This window comes from Oryctolagus cuniculus, chromosome 14 (genome assembly GCF_051225735.1).
Source record: "Oryctolagus cuniculus isolate XC-2025 breed Fujian yellow rabbit chromosome 14, ASM5122573v1, whole genome shotgun sequence".
NCBI lineage: Eukaryota > Metazoa > Chordata > Mammalia > Lagomorpha > Leporidae > Oryctolagus > Oryctolagus cuniculus.
Genome location: NC_142880.1, coordinates 55,896,712 through 55,912,572, shown reverse-complemented (window position 1 = coordinate 55,912,572; position 15,861 = coordinate 55,896,712). Strand labels below are relative to the sequence as shown.

The 15,861-nt window shown below is 33.8% G+C and overlaps 1 non-coding gene across 1 annotated transcript; it reads left to right on the top strand.

Moving 5' to 3' along the window:
* The first annotated feature begins 11,869 nt into the window (after positions 1-11,869).
* Positions 11,870-11,976, top strand: LOC127492910 (U6 spliceosomal RNA). The gene has a single exon (XR_007922728.3). It is a non-coding gene; the product is annotated as a U6 spliceosomal RNA (small nuclear RNA).
* The last annotated feature ends 3,885 nt before the right edge of the window (positions 11,977-15,861 follow it).

Below are 15,861 nucleotides of genomic sequence, written 5' to 3'. Positions count from 1 at the left end.
CTCATATAATTCAGTAGAGTTAGTTCTACAAATTTAACCAATGAGTTCTCATTTAGAGAAATGTTATTAATTACGTGCAGTCATGCAATACTTAACAGGAATATGTTCTAGGAAATGTGTCATGAGATGATTCCATCATGTATGAACATCATTGAGTGTACTTGCATAAAGTAGGATGGCTATGGCATTATTAGATAATACAGTAATGAGACCATCATCATATATGCAGGCCATCAGTTGACTGAAAAATCCTATAAGAAGTAGTCATATGTACGAATACATAACAATTAATAATTATATATAATAACATATAATAATTACATAACTTATAATAAATGCATAACATATAATAATTGCACAATGAGAGTGATCTTATTTATAATTTTAATCTACCTTAGTTAAAATGAGAAGGAATATTCACTTTTCCCACACATTGATAAAGCCAACAATAACAAAAATTAATAATATTCTTTAATTACAGCTTATTGAACATAGTTATGGATATGAATGTTAAATTATAGCATTTTAAGTAGTCGATTGCATAATTGAACAACGAAACTGTGGCAGTGAGATTTTTCCTCCCATCAAAAAACATGTGCTTCTGCTTTCATAATAATGATATGAGTCTGCAATGGACTATTTAAACATAGACTCTGCTCCCATTCTTTCCCGCATGCAGTGTGAATTCACTATTATCATCCAGAGAACACGACATATGAATGAGCATTACTTTTAGAAGGTAGGTGTTCCACCTCCATATACTACCCCATTCCATCACTGACAACAAAGGATCTAGGACTTGACAAATCCATCAGCAAGAAACTGGATTCCAGAAGCAGGAATGGCAAAAAGATACTTGCTTAGATGCAGAGATCTTGAATATATATGTTTAATAAACAAATTTTGGTTTTGAATGATTTAGTTATATATAATAAACTATATGTAATACACATCATATTTAAAGGCAGAGTCAGAGAAGGAAAGGAAAAGGCAGAGAGAGAGAGAGAGAGAGCTTCACTCAAGTGGCTCACTCCAAATGATCACAATAGCCAAGGCTTGGCCAGGATGAAGCCAGTAGACAGGTACTCCATTAGTCCCCACATGTGTGGCAAGGGTTCAAGGACTTGTGATAGTCTCTGCTGCCTTTCCAGATGCATTAGCCAGAAGCTGAACTGAAAGAGAAGCAGAGGACTCAAAGAAACTGGTACTATAGGAAGCATCACAAGTGGTGGCTGAACCAGCTGCACTAGAAAGTTGATCCTAAATTTTGTTTTTACACTGCCAAAATTAAAGGGACATTTGTTACAAAAGCATGGGTATGTTAACTAATACAATATGAAATGTTGATTTGCTATTTTGTTTTCATATAATTACACAATATCATATTTGACACCTGGAGACAAGTATACTTTGAGCTTCAGAATTATCAAACTTTGAAAGATTAGATATATATTGCTGGAAGTCTGTGTAACATACTCAAATAAAATTTCTCCAGTAAAGTATAAGAAAATTGACAGTAAGTGAAGCAAATATTATACTTTCTTCCCAATTGATGGCAAATTTTATCATAGAATTTTTTTGGTTCAAAATTTATATAAATTTTGGATTTTGGAGCTGCAGGTTGGGCATTGTTGAGTTTGCTATCAATAATTTAATGAATGATAATATTAATACACTATATAATGATTTTTAAGACTTAGGATAATAATTATGTTAAAGGTAATTATGTTAACATTTAAGAATGCGTTTGCACAACTGACATAACTTGATTTTTCCAAAGTGCTTATGCATTAGTAAAATGCCAAGATTGTGAAAAACAAAACATACAAAACATACAAAATTGCTGCATTGATGAATTGTAAGATTTAGAATATGTTAAATACTTGTTACAAGCCAGTTGGGAATAATTTAGCAAATCATAATAAAGCAAAAACAACAAATTCTTTCAAAACCACTGAGATAATGTTTCTCATAATTTGTCACTTATGTTTGGAGTTTAAATGGTTGTAAAAATCAATAGATATTTACTTTATCATTCTTGGACACAAAGATTACTTTTAATCACAAAATAGTATGGATTATACAATATAAGGTAAGAGATCCAGAGACTAAAAATAGCAAATGATTTCCATTTGATTAAAATTTGTAAGTGGTAAGGATAATTAGAAATGATTCTAGGAAGACTAAATTTTAAGTCTATTTTATTAATAGAAAGACCAGGAGCCACACAAGAATTGTATTATGAGTTAGGGAAGTTCCTTGAAGACTGACAATGATGCTCACACCTTCACAGAATTCTGTGTTGTAGTGACATTGTTGAAGTTATATTGTTACAACTTTTGAAAATAAAAAGTGTTTAATTTTAAAAATTATAGATTACAGTAGGAATAGTTTAAAAGCTTAATTTTATAAAGGATCAAACGCTGGAAATGAACATAAGTAAAGATCTATTGATATTAGAAAAAACATTTTATGATCATGCAATTAACCCTCAGCTCATTCTCTGAACCAAAATATAACAAAATATTAGCTATAACCAGTTGCAATGGACAGACTGAGGACTATCAGCAACATATACTAGAGTCATGAAATAGACTTAAGAATATTCTGTTACAGAGGAACACGGGCCTAAAAAACAGTGGACAGAAATAAGACAAACTCTAACTTATGGCTATGGAAAGAAGAGATCCTTTAAATAATTATGAATAACATTTGCCTAAGGGTTGTAATCACTTTTCATAGAGAAGCATTTTAAACTAATACTTAAAAAATTTAGTGTACCTTGGTTGAATTGAGCATGTACTAAGTTCATTATCAGTGCTTACACTTGTTATTTTATTAACTTAAATTTTGTTTTGTAACCTGGATTTAATATTTGATATTAACAGTGTTAATAAAACAATTCTGTGTGAATGCTACAATCTAAGTATCTATATGTGTGTATTTATGTATAGATTAAGTATAAGCACAAAACTACCTATATGCATAAATAGATATTTTAGGGATCTCCAGAGAAGCAGAGCACATAGTGTGTGCAGACATGGGTATAGACAGTCGCTGGGCAATTTATTAAGGGAATTGACTCATGTGATGGAGGCTGAGAGATCACACCACAGGCATCTGATGGCCAGTGATCCTTGAACCTTGGTAGCATGGATCAGTCTGAGTCTAAAGACTTCTGAGCCAGATATGCCCATGGTGTAGCCATCAGAACAAAGAGGATGGATTGGGGTGCTGGTGTTAAGTCCTGTAGCCCTAAAGCCTGAAATGGTGAAGTCCAAGGAGAAGGGAGGCCCATTTGTTTTAATTTTTGTTGATATTAAGGGAACAGATTTCGTAGATACGGTTCTAAGAAGATAGCCGAAGATCCCTCCCTTCCTCTCTCAATGCCCCCTCCTTCCTTGTTCTTTTTCCTTTAATTTTTGCACCATTAATCATAATGTTCAATAAGTAAAAACTAAAGACGACAGTTCCACAGTAGTATAGAAAAGGGCTATAAACAATGACCCAATCAAACTGACATCTGTAACGAATTGTCAAAAGTTATTTATGTACAAACACACAGCATGCAAAACACATATTGGTACATGCACACACACATAAACATATATGCATGTATATTTGTGTTGCACACATATAAACCAATAAAGTCTAACAGACTCTTAGCAGCAAAGTTTCGAGGACCAACTCTGGGCTCCTGGCTTTAACTAAGACTAACCCTGGCCATTGCATCCTCCATTTGGAAAGTAACTAGCAGTTGGAAGATCTCTTTCTATTTTTCTGTTTCTTTCACCACACACCCTCTCTATCACTGTCTTCCAAATACACAAATCTTTTTTTTTATTTTATCCTTTTATGAAATTTTATGGTATTTTTATCTAGACAACTGTTATGACACTTTATATCTAAAACATATTTTCTATTAGAGAAATGTTGATTTTTATCCATTCTTTCAAAGGGTATACATAAAAAGTCATTTGATAATATTTTACACAAATTTCTCCCAAAACTGACATCTCTTTTTTTTTCATTTTTAGTTATTCCAGTGTGTACTTTCATCAGTTTGAGAAAAAGAATATAATCGATTATGGGCACCTGTTATTAATAATTAATTAATCTTGATAATCAATCTTAGCTTATTTTCTAAAAATAATTTAAAATTCCATAATCTAATCTAAATCTAGTGTTTCTGGTCTTGTGTGTGTGAGGAAATTATTATGACACATAACATCATGTTATTTTGTATAAAACATGACTACCTAAAACATATTACCAAATAGCATATTTTATTATTAATTTTACCCCACAGGAAAATAAACTAATTTATGAAATTATTATAGTGATGATTGTTTTTAATGTTGTTTTCAATATTTGTATCATTTTAATAAAGGGAATTCTTATGAAATTTACCTGAATCTTATCTTCTGTTTTATCTGACAGTCAATCTGATTGTATCTCCTTTCTAACATACTTGAATATTTTAAATTGTAAATGTCTTTCTTTTCTTATGTTGTATTCAATATAATAAAATTCATCCATAGCCTACACAGTATTATCTAAATAAGGAAAGGCACTTAATATAACATTGAAATAAGGTTTGGTCATAACTCTGACAGTAATCAACTTCCCAGAGCTTCAATGTCAATTTTAATGTGAGAATAATTGCTCTTGCATATCACTACCTATTTTGATGATCAAATAATATTACAGTCATTCTATATGTATGTGTGCTTGTGTGGTTTATATGTCAAAGATGAATACAAATGTTAATTATAATTGACCTTCATTCATTAGCATATTGATAAATACACATTCAGCAAATTTTCAGTTCCACTTTCAAAAATCTACAGCTCTCTAATATGATGAAAAACATGTTGGAAGAGAAACTACTAGTCCATTTCTACTTTTTGTCCACTATATTTTTATGTCCTACATTTATATCCCCTCTGTTTTAACAATATTTGAATTACCAATTAATTTTGCTAAATGCCCTTGTATCTAAGATTCTAATTTTAGTTCCTACTATTGTTAGTTATTCTAGTCCAGTCTTGTCACTAAATCAAATTCCTTTGAATTTTTCTGACAGTAAGTTAGATCTCCCTTTGAACTCATTCTGAAGGCTTGGCAGCTTGAATATTTGAAATATGAGTAGAATTTAGACAATGCCTGACTAATGCTTGATATGGATGAACTATTAATACACGGACCTTTCATTTCTGATCATTTAAATATATCTCAAAATGTATTAGATATGTCCTTCCTGATACTGTTTTATGTACTCAAAGTGAGCCTATGGCAATTTTTAAATAATCTTTTTCATGAAACGAAACTTTAGGTACTTGCTATGTCTGAACATGTCACCTTTATGTGGATCTTGCTATAATTCCCACAGTATCAGTAATATCTTTCATTGAAGTATTCTTATGTGAAAAATTTATACCTATAATCACATGAGTCACATAAAAATGTCATTTTTTAATAGTTAATACAAGTAGCAAAATAGGAGCACACTTAAATATTTATTTTATAGTAGAAAAATAAATATTTGAGCCTTGGCAACTCATGACTAGAGCCTAGGGAGATTACTGACTTGTGTTTCTGTGTGGGTGCAAACTGATGAAATCTTTACTTAATATATTCTAAATCGATCTTCTGTATGTAAAGATAACTGAAAATGAATCTTGATGTGAATGGAATGGGAGAGGGAGCAGGAGATGGCAGGGGTGAGAGTGGGAGGGAAGTTATGGGGGGGAAGCCATTGTAATCCATAAACTGTAACTTTGGAAATTTGTATTTGCTACATAAAAGTTAAAAAAAAAGAAAAATAAATATTTGAAACTGCATTAATTTAAAGAATCTTTTATATGTGTACATTAACAATAAACTATTATAAAATACACTTTTAATTTTCAAAATGTATCTAGGTGGGGCCGGTTCTGTGGCGCAATAGGTTAAGGCCTTGGCCTGAAGCATGGTATCCTATATGGGCCCTGTTTTGAGACCTGGTTGCTTCACTTCTGATCCAACTCTCTGCTATGGCCTTGGAAAGCAGTTGAAGATGGCTCAAGTTCTTGGGCCCCTACATTCAGGTGGGAGACCTGTAAGAAGCTCCTGGCTCCTGGCTTCAGAATGGCGCAGATCTGCCAGTGTGGCCAATTGGGGAGTGAACCATCAGATGGAAGACCTCTTTCTCTCTGCCTCTCTCTCTGTATAAATCTGACTTTGAGGTAAATAAATAAATCTTTAAAAATGTATATAGGCATTTACCAATCAAAAATAAGATGTGAAAACATATTGTGTTACTATTAGTGTTATTAATTTGTAATATATGTGTGTGTTTCTGAATATATTATGAGATGAATTTTCCAAAATATCATTTTGAATTCTACATTTTCTTTCTAATACAGATATATTTTAAGCTATTTAAATTTTATCGTTGAAAGTATAGTGTTTTCTCTAGCTTGTTCTTTCCATTTGTGTATGTGTGTGTGTTTTATTATTATTATTATGTTATACTCTTAAGACTAACCGTCTCATCAAAGACTTATTTGTACCTGTTTGGACTAAAAGAGTCACGCATTTAAACTAGCTGTTCTAATAGGATGATATGTCCTACTTGGTAAATAAGTAGATGAATACTTTGATTTTTATCAAAAGAGCTCAAACTCTTGAATGTATTAACGTCATAGTTTGCTTTCCAGTGACATGTTGCCATTCTTATACTCTTTTAAATGGAGACTTTATATTTGAATTAACAGCAAAGAAAAATGGCTTATTTCAATTCTTTGGGAACAAAATTACATGAGTGCATATTCAAAATATTATATTAAAGGAAACCAACCTTACTATTTGAGGACTATTTCTAAATCCATTGATTGTGAACTATTAAAGCTTATCTAATTAAAAGTTTTAGTTAAAAATTTTAATAATTAAGGAATATTCCTTTTAATTTAATCCTCTTTTCAAAATTAATAAGGACAACTTATTTTTAAATGAAAATGTTGAAAGCAATTACTCCCAGCAATATTACTCACAATCATAATGAAAGCCAGTTATTATATTTCATACCAAAGCTACTTATTATAATATGTATTCATCCTAGGAGGTCAAAGAATATAGTCAGTGTCTTGCTAATCCTTCCAGCTTTTTAGTTAATGTAAAATAGTTTAAAAATTTAAGCAAAAGAAAAAGAAAAATTCTGGTCTTGATGAGAAATAAAAAAATCTACCCCATTTCATAAGTCTTTTTTGTCCTTCAATTAGATTTTTTACTTCATTATATTTTTTCCTCTTAAGTTATTTGCATATCATTTTGATTTCAAATAACAAATGAGGGAAGAGATGGGTAAACATGTATGTATCCTTTACAAGCATTCTTGGCCCTCTGTGGGAATTGTTCCTTGTTTTATTTTATTTTTTTTAACTTTTATTTAGCAAATATAAATTTCCATAGTACAGCTTATGGATTATAATGATTTTCCCCCCATAACTTCCCACCCGCCCACATCCCTCCCAACTCCCGCTCCCTCTCCAATTCCATTCACATCAAGATTTATTTTCAATTATCTTTATATACAGAAGATCAATTTAGTATATATTAAGTAAAGAATTCAACAGTTTGCACCCACACAGAACATAAAGTGAAAAATACTGTTTCAGTACTAGTTATAGCATTAAATCACAATGTAAAGCACATTAAGGACAGAGATACTACATGAGGAGTAAGTGCACAGTGACTCCTGTTGTTGATCTAACAATTGACATTCTTGTTCCTGGCATCAGTAATCTCCCTAGGCTCTAGTCATGAGTTACCAAGGCTATGGAAGCCTTTTGAGTTCACCAGCTCTGATCTTATTTGGACAACGTCATAGTCAAAGTGGAAGTTCTCTCCTCCCTTCAGAGAAAGGTACCTCCTTCTTTGATGGCCCTGTTCTTTCTACTGGGATGTCACTCACAGAGATCTTTCATTTAGGTTTTTTTTTTTTTTTTTTTCCAGAGTGTTGGCTTTCCATACCTAAAATACTCTCATGGGCTATTTAGCAGGATCTGAATGTCTAAGGGCTGATTCTGAGGCCAGAGTGCTGTTTAGGACATCCGCCATTCTATGAGTCTACTGTGTATCCTGCTTGCTATGTTGGATCGTTCTCTCCCTTTTTGATTCTATCGGTTAGTATTTGCAGACACTAGTCTTGTTTATGTGATCCCTTTGACTCTTAGACCTATCGTTATGATCAATTGTGAACAGAAATTGATCACTGGGACTAGTGAGATGGCATTGGTACATGCCACCTTGATGGGATTGAATTGGAATCCCCTAGTATGTTTCTAACTCAACCACTTGGGGCAAGTCAGCTTGAACATGTCCCAAATTGTATGTCCCCTCCATGTCTTATTCCCACTCTTATATTTAACAGGGATCACTTTTCAGTTAAATTTAAACACCTAAGAATAATTGTTTGTTAATTACAGAGTTCAACCAATAGTATTAAGTAGAACAAAAAAAAATACTAAAAGGGATAAAGTATTAAGTTGTACATCAACGGTCAGGACAAGGGCCTTGTTTTTTTTTTAATCACTTTGTGTGGTATCCAGTATGATCACCTCACATGATTAAGGTGTTAAGCACTTTGTTCTTGGTTTAAAGCATTATAATTTGAGAATCTGGTTTATAAAAATGATGATCACTTCAAACTATTTGTAATTTTGTTTTTGCTTACCTTATTTCTTTCCACCTGACAGATTATGTACTAAAGAAATTATATTGACAAAATGTGTTGTTTTTTTGTCTGCAGTGATGGGATCACATAAGCTATAGATTTCATGAATCAAGGAACTGAACCAGGTAATATACTCAAAAATGTTATAGTTTATTTGTATTGACTGGAATTGATTTACTGCTTAAAAACATTTATATGGGCTGGTGCTGCGGCTCAATAGGCCAATCCTCCGCCTGCGGCACTGGCACCACAGGTTCTAGTTCCGGTCGGGGCACCGGATTTTGTCCCGGTTGCTCCTTTTCCAGTCCCACTCTCTGCTGTGGCCCGGGAGTACAGTGGAGGATGGCCCAGGTCCTTGGGCCCTGCACCCACATGGGAGATCAGGAGAAGCACCTGGCTCCTGGCTTTGGATCAGCACGGTGCGCCAGCCACAGTGCGCCTGCCCCAGTGGCCATTGTGGGGTGAACCAACTGAAGAAGGAAGACCTTTCTTTCTGTCTCTCTCTCTCTCTCACTGTCCACTCTGCCTGTCAAACAAACAAACAAACAAACAAAAAGTATATGAATATCTAATTAGATGATTTATAATTTCTGATTTATGTGGGGGGCTCCAATCGAAAAGGAAACAAAGTTGCTAAGCCTTCGCTCAACAAGGCCACTAAGACTTTGCTTGAGTTTGCCTCACTTCTGCATCCCAGTGACTCAGCATTTCCAATAATCCAAGATGGCCCCCGGGGGAGGTACCTAGCCTGACAGGAGACTTCGGTATTCGTGAACAGTTTGTGTCCTTGGCTGTGATCGGCCCTTGAGGGTGTGCCCGGCTCCTGCCCTGCCTTACCTTTCAGCTGGTTGGCTCAGTTCCCTTGTTCCCTGGACAGCCCCCTTTCTGTGTCTATAAAAGCTCTTCCCCTCTCATGAAGTCTAGAACCCGGCTGCGCCCTGGGCGTTGACTGATCTCCCGGCTCTGGTGTGGTGCCCCCGACACTCCTCATCCCACTTGGCCCCTGAGCTCCCCAGGCTGGCCCTGAGGAGCTCTATTGGACCTGCTGCCCCGTGACGAGCAGCAACTTTATTCAGTATGAATAATTCAAACATGCTTATAGTTTTATTTTCTAAGAATATGGAGAAAATTATAATAAGAAAATTCAGCAAATTAATAAAATACTCAGAACCTTCAATTTGTTAAAGCACTTTCTCTATTAATGTAAATGGTATGTAATTTTATTTTCCATCAATCATTTAGTTAAATAATGCGACATTTTTCTAATAAATTGGATGTCTGTCCTAATATACCTTTTTCTAGAGTTGAAAACCTCTAGAGCTTTGGAAAGTGAACAAACCAAACCTTTTTGGCATTAGAAGTACAGGCCATGTATTATGTACTACATAACAAGATTCTCTGATGCCCCATATCTTTATTAGAGAGTTGCAACTTTTGAATATCTAAGTGCTACGCCCAACTTACTATATTTTTGTGTAGAAAATGCAGCCCATAATAGAAGTACTATAGTAAGTTTTATTTGTCAAATTGAGAAGTAGGGTACAAGAGGAAAATTCAGGTTTTACAGAAAATTACATGTGAAGGTAATGGGTAAGAAGGGCATTAAGAAATGGGAGAAAGTAAGTGAGAAACAAGGATGCAGAAGACTTCCAGTGCTTATGCCGTTGTTAACAGTGGCATGGCTATAGTTGAGTTTTATCATATTTGCATTTTACACTGTACCTGATAAATTTGTATAAGTATTATCTGTTTTTTTAATTTTTAAAAATGAAATAATTTTAAAATAAGGCAAATTGATGCATAATATATTGTAGGAAACTTACTGGACATATCAAGAAATTAATACACCATTTAAAAATTAGGAGACTATATACTTTACTCTTCAGTTGAGACAAGTTTTTTTTTCCCCCCAAATTTATTGATTTATTTGAAAAGCAGAGAGAGAAAAAGAGAGAGAGAGAAATGGAGAGAGGCTACCATCCCCTGGCTTACTCCCCAAATGGCTGCAACATCTAGATCAATTCAAAGCTAAGAGCCAGGACTCCAATCAGGTAAACCCATAGGTGGCTCAGTTTACTTGAGCTATAGTAATCTGCTGATTCCCTAGCACATTAGCAGGATTGGAAGTGGAGCAGCCTGGTCTGAAACTGCCACTGTGATAAGGGCTGTGGGCATCCCAAGAAGCTGCTTAACCCTTGTTCCACAAGGCCCACCACCTGCAGAGACAACTCAGCATCACAGTGCCTTTGAAGTCTCTAAGATGATAGTGACAGGCTTGCATCAGAATTAGGTTTATCACCATAAGCATCTTCCAATTTTGACTACCACATCTCTACTGATGTTTACAGAAATTAGACAATAAATAAATACTGCACTAAAAAAAGGAGCTGCTTATTAATTACAAGATTTTGGTTTGAAGAACGCTGACTCAAGAAGCCTTTGAACGCAGGAGGTTGTGTTACAGAGATATGAAGATAGCAGGAAAAGTGAGATGGAAAGGAACACCTATTAGAAGGCAAGGCAAGTTGACCTAAACCGTAGATAATCATAGCTTGCTCTAGTGAAGTAATCTAAAATTAATTTTTTTCTTGTCGTCTGTTGTGAATTAATGATTTACTTGTGCCATTATTATTTCAATTATACCTCCTTACATTTTAATTTCTTTACTTCAAGACTTGCTATTAATGTCTTAGAATCTTCATTTTTTGCACTGTGAATTTGCACTTACATTTTCCCAATTTTGTATTCCATTCACAAATGATTTGTAATCAGTTCACTTTATTAATGAAAGAAGTTAGTGCCTACTCTTCATTTTAATAACAGCTTTATTCGGTTATAATTCGCATACCATACAATTCACTTAATTAAGTGTAAAATTCAATTTTTACTGCTTTCACAGAATTGCTTAATCTTCAGCTATTACCCTCTCTAATAACCCTACTAACTCTTTTCTAGTGTTAGGTAATGGCAAACCTGCTTTCTACCTCCAGATATCTATCTATTCTGGACATATTAAATAAATAGAAATGTACAATAAGTAGATTTTTTTCACCATGATTTCTATTCAATATGATTTCAATGCCCATGCATGCTGTTGCGTGTATCAACATTTCATTTTCAATATCATTTTATCATATAGGCATGAAATATTCAGTGCTCGCTTCGGCAGCACATATACTAAAATTGGAACGATACAGAGAAGATTAGCACGGCCCCTGCGCAAGGATGACACGCAAATTCGTGAAGCGTTCCATATTTAAAAAAAAAAGAAATATTCAGTGTATTACATTTTCATAATTGATATTCTTTGAAGTACAAAAGTTTTTAATTTTGATGTAATTCATCTGTTTCATTTTATTACTTGTGATTTATTTATTCAATAGTTTATTCAGTAGTTGATTTAAATTCAGTAGTTTATTTATTCAGTAGTTGATTTAAATTTAATTTGCTCCCACTTTTTGGCTAACATGAATAATATTGTTATTAATATTCATGTGAATATATGGAGTTGCTATAACACATGGTAAATCTAGTTTTAAACTGTGAAGAAACTATTCTGTTTAGATGAGGGAAAAGTCTTATCACTTCATAGGTAAGAAAAAACATATAGGTTTTGATTTATTTTTCTGTAACTTAGATGCTTTGCGTTCTATTAATAAAAATTATGAAATAAATTTTAAATTAGTGGTATCTTTTAGCTTTTTCCAAGATATAGAAAAGTGCATGCAAATATATTTAGTTATGAATACACACTGAGAAAAATTTTCACATGCCAAGGTTGTCTCTTTGAGGAGAGTTTTATGACATACAACCTAGAATACTGGTGCTTTCGATGTCCCTTATTTTTCAGCTGAAAGCTATAAGTTATTCTGCAATATTATTTATGCACTACTTCCTCTCAATGTTAAAACATTGCATTATGGATAATGCAATAAGTAATGATAAAGATATTGTATATGAACAAAATGATCAAGGGAAATTTTAGATGGATTTGAGGACTCTGGATTAAAAATAAGAAATGTTCAAAGTCTCCTTTAGTGAAAACAAAAACATGAAAACACTTAGAGCTCAAATATACAAATTTTTAATTAAATTATATTAAATTGATATGTCATAGTTCACCTATTTCAACTTAAATTTTTATTATAACTACAATATTTACACTTAATTATTATATTGATCCTTGTTTCACCTTAATAGCCTAAAAGTATTCTTGAAAATTACTCACTAATACATTCAGTTTTTTGTTTTACCATGTAGACAATGTATGTGAAGCATTTAACTGAAGCTCAAACTAATCTAAATGAATTTTTAAAATACACTGACTTTGAATGCTATAAGAGAATAATAGATACACCTTCTTATGACCTCACCTGTATTATCAATGTTGTGTTAAAAAACAGAAAAAGGTTAGCTCCTGTGTTTGTTTCATATACACATTTACATTCAAATTATTTTAAGTGTAATTTTTAAAATGATATGCCTTATTCATAATTGTTATTTATGTTACCTATTCTTGAATTCAGGGTAATCATATTAATATTTATGCTGTACTAATTTTAATAAAGAATAACTTACACAGAAATGATGAAGTAGTACTATGAACCAGAGCATATGCTTGCAACAATTCACAAGGAGTGAAACAATAGAAGTAAAGGAGTGTGACTGTGAATTTATGTGATTGCAGTTCCGACTATGCAGCAGTTTATGATTATCTCTAAGGCAAGGTAGTATCCCTGTGAGGTTTTATCAGAGTTATTTGTTACTTTGCAAAATGTACTTTGTTTCTATCAATCCATCACATATTGGTGACTCAAGACATTTCCGCTTCTATTCCATATACAAATTGAGAAATTTAGAACTGAATGAACAAGAATAGCTATTATAAATCTCTCCAGTGTTTGGAAGCCTACATGGATCACTGAAGCGAAGACATAAATTTTCTTGTGAGTCACTAATTATAATTGAAAATATAAAATGAAATAATACATAATGTGATTTGCATAAATTAATGTATTCAATTCTTATTATTTTAAATATACCATGGCATATTATCAATACCTACACCTCATTGTGCATTGATGGCATGTTTTAACATTAATTCTAGTAATTGTGCCAATCTCCTTTACAAAATAGTTCATCAATGCAAGCACTATTCCCACTCAGAAATGAAAAAAATAAAATCTATTAATTATCTATTATCTGCATGAGATGCTTTTATTTAATATCACTTATGAATTCTAATTCCTTAAATTTGTTCCTTAGAACTCATTCTGTACAAATTAGAACTTTATGAATCTGTAATATCAACATATCAATCGTTGGGCAATCTTTGGAACTCTCAAATTAAGCTCCTACTCATATGATTTTGGTGGTGGTTTTTGTTGTTTGTTTCTTTGGTCATGATTGCTTATCCAATTTCCTTTATTTTGTAAAGATGCAACTGTGTGTGTGTATGCGTGAGAGAGAGAGAAAGATGTGGTAAATTGCTGTCAATCCTTGTTAGCCTACCATCTATTCTGTCTCAAAGAATTATTTTTATGATTTAATTACCAAGTTATAAGTCAGAGTGATACAAATGTAGCAATTATTAATGTATTTTTCCCATGTTCCCAGTTCAAGACTTAAGGAACCCCAAACTAGAAGCCCTAGAATTGTGAATTTTTTCATCAAGGAACTGCAAGTAGAAAAAGGAATTTATAGCTCCCTGTGCTAGAATAAAACTTCGAAACTAATGGTAGTGTCACATAGATTTCTGTCTATTCATTTTTGTTATATACTCTTACACTGGAGACAGAAGTCCTTGGATACCCTTGGGTAACAGGGAAAAAAAGCATTCTCTCTTTCTGGTGAATTCTCAGCTGGCCAGAATAACTCACCACACTATGAATACTAAAGATGCCTAACTATCTATCACTGACATTTATAGAATGCAGGATTGTGGGAATGAACATTAATAATGAAAGCAATTTCTTTAATCCCTAAATTAAAACTTACGGGGGCAACAGACTCTAAGAGTTGTGACAGAGTAGTTCAAAGTGTTTTCACTCCGTTTTTTACTTTTAGCGGCATTTTTCTCAAACTCTCCAGCCAAGTACTCCAAGTATATTGGGTGTACCAACCAAGGTTCTCAGGGATGCTATCCTCAGGCCCTTGGATCCATGAAACTGAAACACTGCTATTTCGACATAGCTGTAAGTTCCCCGCAGCTTGACTAAACTTCCCACAGGAGTGGTTCTTCCTTTCCGTTCCGGACCTCTTTATCATCCAACCTGGACAGAATCTAAATGAGTTTACTCTCCCTTTTCTTGGAACATTTACTTTAGAAAGCCTGTAGTAGCAATTTCTTCCTCTGCACTTTTGAGATGCAAATCTTTGTAAAATCCTTTCCTAATTTTACAACACAGAGCTATCTTTCTTGAGCATCTGGGACCTATCACTTTGAAAACTAAACAAGAAGATAGAACCCTTATGGCAATATGGCAAAGTCTATTAGGGAGCATAGGAACCCAATTTTGGTGGCTGAATTGCTCCAGCTTGCAAAATTCTATCCTGTCTGAAGATCTCAGAAAATCACTTTTCCACAGAGTAAAGGTAATTAGCAAACATGGATGGCCATAGCTCTTGTCTTAGCTCTTAAAAGACTCCTGCTCAGGGGCTGGTGCTGTGGCTCACTTGGTTAATCCTTCACCTGTGGCGCCAGCATCCCATATGGGCGCTGGGTTCTAGTCCCGGTTGCTCCTCTTCCAGTCCAGCTCTCTGCTGTGGCCCGGGAAGGCAGTGAAGGATGGCCCAAGTGCTTGGGCCTAGCACCCGCATGGGAGAACAGTAAGAAGCACCTGGATCCTGGCTTTGGATCTGCGCAATACCAGCTGTGGTGCCCATTTTGGGGGGTGAACCAATGGAAGGAAGACCTTTCTCTCTCTCTCTCTGTCTCTCTCTCTCACTGTCTATAACTCTGTCAAAAAAAAAAAAAAAAGAAAAAAACACCTTTGGTCATTATTTCAAAAGAGTTCCAACTATGTTCTGTTCTCCTCATGCTCCCCAAATCAAAATCTAACATTGGTGCAATGTTTGCTTTGAAATTGCAATATAATTTGATATTGACTTGGAAGTTATGGAAATTTACATCAATAATTCTGTCT